Source organism: Pristis pectinata, chromosome 4, assembly GCF_009764475.1.
Source record: "Pristis pectinata isolate sPriPec2 chromosome 4, sPriPec2.1.pri, whole genome shotgun sequence".
Lineage (NCBI taxonomy): Eukaryota > Metazoa > Chordata > Chondrichthyes > Rhinopristiformes > Pristidae > Pristis > Pristis pectinata.
Genome location: NC_067408.1, coordinates 69,130,476 through 69,136,475, shown reverse-complemented (window position 1 = coordinate 69,136,475; position 6,000 = coordinate 69,130,476). Strand labels below are relative to the sequence as shown.

Genomic DNA, 6,000 nt, shown 5'->3' with positions numbered 1-6,000 from the left:
TATGTTCTGACCTCAACTTTTCTCCAGATTTAATAATAACTGGATGAACAATATAAACATATATCCAAATTTGCTGAAAGCCCTTAAATTAGGAGGAACTATAGCAGCAAGTTGAAAATGGACATGAACAGATTAAGTGAATGGGCAAATTGGAGTTAAATCCACCTTGGATACAAAATTTATGAATTTAAATATTTTTAAAATGGCAAGAAACTGGGAGCTTTGCAGAGATTTGGGAGAGCAAATACACAGATCATTAAAAACAAAGAGTCAGCTGCAAGAAGATGCCAGAAATAGACCATCTCTATAGATTTGGAATAAAATGAGAGGTAAAATTTGAACAGGTGACAAAGAACTTGTCAAAGAGTTAAACATTAGATTGCTTATTAAAGGAGGATAGTAGAGAGGGTGAGTAGATTAGATGGCAACTGCTATGCCAAAAGCTAGCCCAAAGATTGTAAATTTTTCAATTGTGGATTAATGAGAATCTGCAAGAGGCTGGAGTTGGAGGTGTGTATCAAACTTTGAGCATAGTAGGGAATGGGGGAGGTCACCATGATAGGACAGGATGAGGAAACTTTGGAATTTGAAAACAAGGTAGTGAATTTAAAAAAATGTGCATTGGCAGTGGACCTCCCATCCACCCTCAGTGCCGACAGTGGATCACTGTCCTGTCTCAGCACTGGCAGTAGATCACTGTCTTGTCTCAGCCTTAGCAACTAATCACTGCCCCATCTCAGCAATGGCAATGCATTACTGGCCCACTTTCAGTGCCAACAGTGGACCACAAGTTGATTCTCAGAGCTGGTAGCAGATCAATGCCCCACCCTCGGCCCTGAGTAGATCACCCACACCCTCAGGGCTGACAATGGTTCACCACCTCCCTTTTGGTGCTGACTAGATCATTGCCCTACTCTGGATGCCGACAGTGGATCTCCCCCACTGTCCCGCCGACAGTGGATCACCACTACTCCACTTATGATGCTGACAGTGGATCTCCCCACCCCCCTCTCTGTGTTGACAATGGATCACCACTACCCCACTCTTGCCGCCGACAGTGCATCACCACCACGCCCCGGCGCCAACAGTGGATCACCCCTCCCCCGTGCCGACAGTGGATCACCTCCCCTATCCCCCCCAGGTGCCGACAGTGGATCACCGCCGCTCTCGGTGCCGACAGTGGATCATCACCATCCCAGGTGCCGACAGTGGATCACCGCCGTTCTCGGTGCCGGCAGTGGATCATCACCACCCCAGGTGCCGACAGTGGATCACCACCGCTCTCGGTGCCGACAGTGGATCATCGCCACCCCAGGTGCCGACAGTGGATCACCGCCATCCCAGGTGCCGACAGTGGATCACCCCCACTCTCGGTGCCGACAGTGGATCACCCCCACCCCAGGTGCCGACAGTGGATCACCCCCACTCTCGGTGCCGACAGTGGATCACCCCCACCCCCGGTGCCGACAGTGGATCACCCCCACCCCAGGTGCCGACAGTGGATCACCCCCACCCCCGGTGCCGACAGTGGATCACCCCCACTCTCGGTGCCGACAGTGGATCACCCCCACTCTCGGTGCCGACAGTGGATCACCCCCACCCCAGGTGCCGACAGTGGATCACCCCCACCCCAGGTGCCGACAGTGGATCACCCCCACTCTCGGTGCCGACAGTGGATCACCCCCACTCTCGGTGCCGACAGTGGATCACCCCCACTCTCGGTGCCGACAGTGGATCACCCCCACTCTCGGTGCCGCTGGCATCTCGCTGCTCCGTTTCCGCGCTGTGCAACATGTGGCTCTCCTCCGCGAGCCGCCCAGCGGTGTGAGTCATCCATGCACGCGATGGTCCTGACGTTGCGGTTACGCAGTGGAAGATGGCGGTTTGGTAGAGAGGTGGCTGCTGCGGAGCTGAGCGGTTCCCATTGCGGGTGAGCGAGGGCTAGAGCCGGGGCCGAGCGGTCGGTCGTTTCCTTGATGTACGTTTGCTGTCGGGTCCGGTCCGGTCACCCGGGCTGCGCGCGAGGAGCCTCATGTCCCGACTTCACATCGCGAGCTCCCAACCGCCGTGGCTCGCGCCCTGGCCGGGAGCGGGAGCAGCGCAGCCCCAGCCCGAGCCCGAGCCTCAGACTCGCGCCCCTCCTCGCGGGGGCAACGCGCAACCTCGCGCCCTCGGCTCACCTGTCGGCTCGTTCGCTCCGGATCTCGCAGGAGCCCCCGGGCTCGGGTTGCACTCAGCAGCACTGCGGTTGCAGGATGCGAACCGAGGGGCTGCGGCCGGGTAACCTCAGTAAATTGTATTTTCTTCCCCCCCTCGCTGATTTGCAATAATACAGTTCGATTAATTGATAATACCAACAGTGCCATTGGCAGTCATGTTTTGACTTTTACCCTTTCACCTGTTCACGTGTGTTTGAAGTATATCTATTCCAAATATTCTGCTTTTCAGCTTTTGGGAGGTTTGCCTTTTTAAAAAATTATACTCGCACTTTGTTGCTTGGTCTTATTTTGCTTGATTATGAGCCGTTGCCTTGCATAAACTGTTTTTGTAGTAGGTAATGTAAGACATTTACTGGGAATTTGACCCGTTTTCCAAAACTACTGGAAATCACAGACCTTAATTCGTTAAATAGTAGGTTTAATTTTCTTTTAGTTGAAAAGCTGCCTTCCTTTTATCTAGTTAGGGATCCTGCATAATTGTCATGAAATCATTAACTCATGGATGTATTCTGATAACTTTATTACATGTTAATTATTGCTTGAATTTCAGAATAATGATGGCAAATGATCCCTGCCAATTTTCAGCGAAAATTTGGAATGAAATGGGAATGAAAAATCGTTGTAATCTGGAAAAATAACGTTTAGAAGGATTAGGAGCTTTCCCTTTGAGATATTTTTTGTCACACATTTATTTTATGTAAACTGACACTTAATTACTGATCCACTGCTGTGTCCTATTTATGTAGTGCCATTTAGCTAGTCAGTGCACCAAGACCGGTCAAAATACAAGTGACCTACTTCTATTTCTGTATTTTTTGCTGTGAATCTGGCCAATAGAGAGTCCTTGACCTACAAACAGAACACTGGATCTAGGCAGCAAGTCAGAGTGCACCTCTGTAGAGAGGAGCAAAAATTCACATTTCATGGTGACAACCCTTTCAAAGTGATCTTCAGCAGTAGCATAGACGATTCAGTCCTTTTCGTTTGGAATAAAACATTATAATTCTTTGGCGGGTCTGAATTGGGAACTTGTATAATACCTTACAACTTAGTTATTTTTGATTCAGGAAAGCAAGGAAAAGTTAGCATTTTTTTTCCCCTGAATATGTTGTTCTAATTTAAATGGAATTAACTAGCTGAATAAACCCCCTCATTGAAACAGAAGCCAGAAAGGTAGATGGATGTAGAAGTCTAAATAAATAATTAACGTAGAATGCTGAATTTGCAGCATTGTTTGAAAGAAAGTAGCTGACGTCTCCAGTGATTGTTACAGCTGCACAATTATGACTTCATGTAGTGTTAGGATTTGACAATTGAGAACAGTTGAAGATGGACTTGAAGTTGGTGACCGGTGAAGCCATGCTTCTGATTCATTTGAAAGAAATATGTACAACCAGGTTCAGTTCTTTTATTTCAAAATAAAATCTAACTGTTTTCAAAATTAAAAAAAAATTAGGCTAATAGTTTTCACCATTATTGCACTCTTCCTCCCTTCAAACAAACTATGCAGTTTGTAACCCAGAATATGTGATGCTCCTTTAGCAAATTCCTGAAATATTCACAACCATTTTGAGTACAGATGTGTACCTAATTGTTTAATATTGATAATTTCCAATGAACATTTGACAGGAAAGGATTATAAATACTTGTATTGCAATTGAAGGTGGTTGTAAAATGCTGAGGATTTATAATCTCTTATTGGCTGCCAAGTAACAGTGATTCAAATATGGTGTCACAACTGGGCATGATTGAAATATGTTTTGCATTCAGTTGTTTAATGGAGTGGTTGATTCTGCAATCTGTGAAGGAGACAGAAGCAAAATCATCCATATTGATGGTTGTTGGTTGGGATAGGGCAAGGGGTGGTGGGAAGGAGCTGCAGAGTATGGTACTGTAGTTGCCAGGAAACAGTTGCATTCAACTTGTGAAACTTTATAGTTAAAATAGATGCTGTAGTTACCTGTGACTTCAATTGTTGCTGGAGTGCTTGAAAAAAATTGGCAGATTATCTTTTAATTTATATTCATTGTTTTTTCTTGGCTGAGATATCCTGTGCTGCTTGATAATTCTGTGCAATTAGTAAAATTTTAGTTTTTTTTTCAGTTTGCTTTATCCAGTGCTTGCTTTTCTTCTGACTGGTTGCTATCATATGTGGTTCTTTTTCAATCCTTTTTCAATCCTTCTCACAATGCTTCTTTACATTGTGCAATCTCAGAGATGTTGCCAACATTCATCATAAACCATGTCATCTGCTATTAGGAGTACCAACATTAACATTTTCCAAGGTGTATCACAGAAGCCTAATATAGTAAGGCAAAGGTAGAGATATTAAGACAGATGAAATCAAGGAATCAAGTTTTCAGGGGTGTTAAAGACAAAGAAATTTAAGATGGGAATTCCAGAGTTTCACACTAAGATGACTGAGGTACTGCCATCAATTGTAGGCAAAGGAGTGGAGGATGTGCAAGATATCAAAGTAACAGTAAAATCGAATACTTTGGAAGGTTGTGCAGAGGTGGGGAAGGCAAAAGAGGACGAAGGAATAGAATTGATAGTAGAAGCAAACAACACAATCTCTGTCTTCCCATTATTTATTTGGATGAAATCTCATTCTATCAGGGAATGGTTGTGGGAAGTTGTCTGATGGTACAGACTCTGGAGGCTTTGTGAGAGATGGGAGTGAGGCAGAGCTGGTTATTGTCAGTGTGTAGTGGATTCCAGCATTGTCTTGGATGTTGTTGTGCTGGCAACATGTTGTTGAGAAATGAGTGATCCAAGGTTAGTTTCTTGATTGTAGGGCTATGCCCCAGAGAAATTAATCCTGAAGAGAGGAGAAGCCATTGCAGGATATTCTCTGGTAGGAACTAATTTTGTATGACTGGACAGTAAGATAACAAAGAAGAGGTTTTGGAGGGGGGTGGTATGGTGGACCACCTCAAGATATGCAGAGAAGAGTGAAAAGGATTGTGACCTACAATCACAGTCACATAAGATATTTGTCCCACTTTCCACTAACAATTTTATAAGAAAAAATATGCATCAAAGCAATATCCCACAGACCCTGGCATAATGTTGGAGTTACAGTTTTTGAGCTTGATGAATATGCATTATATATTATGTTGGTTCTATTAGAACACTGAATCATTACTGCTCAGGAATCTGTAGCCAGTCAATCCCATTCACTTGCTCAATCCCTGTAGCCCTGCAAGTTTATTTTCATCAACTGCCAAACCAACTTTCCTCTGAAATCCTTGATCACCTCTGCTTCCACCAGCCCCGTGGACAGTGGATTCCAGGCCACGACCAACCTCTGCATAACATATGTTCTTCCTCGTGCCAATTCTATATCCATTGCTTAAAACATCAAATATGTATTCCATAATCAGTTAATGGAAAGTTTTTTTTGATTACTTTATCTAAACCTGTCTAATCATGTAAACTGTCAGATCTCCCCTTAATCTCCTTTTCTGTCCAAGGAGATCAACCACAGTTATCTCCAAGCTAATTTTGTAGCTAAAAGTCCCTCATCCTTGCAACCGTTCTGGTAAGTCTCTTCTGCATACTTTCTTTCAAAGACCTTCACATCCTTCCTGGTGTAGTGACTAGAACTGAAATATGTATCCATTTCCTCATGGATATCAGTAATAATAGCCTTCACAGATGAAGTAGGAAGTTCATTGTGCAATGCTTTGTTGACTAAGGTCACCAGCTGCATAAGAAATAAAGTAGGCCATTCCAGCCTGTTAATTCCTTTGGATCAAAGATCCTTACTGATATATTG

General features: G+C 44.5%; 1 protein-coding gene across 3 annotated transcripts in view; it reads left to right on the top strand.

The window, feature by feature from the left end:
* Positions 1-1,855: 1,855 nt before the first annotated feature.
* Positions 1,856-6,000, top strand: part of cdkl5 (cyclin-dependent kinase-like 5) — a 115,455-nt gene continuing 111,310 nt past the window's right edge. The window contains exon 1 of one of the 3 annotated variants that reach the window (XM_052013975.1): positions 1,856-1,930. The gene's annotated coding sequence lies outside the window, so the exon portion shown is untranslated. The remainder of the gene's footprint in view (positions 1,931-6,000) is intronic. The other 2 variants (XM_052013972.1, XM_052013974.1) reach the window with 2 other exon arrangements.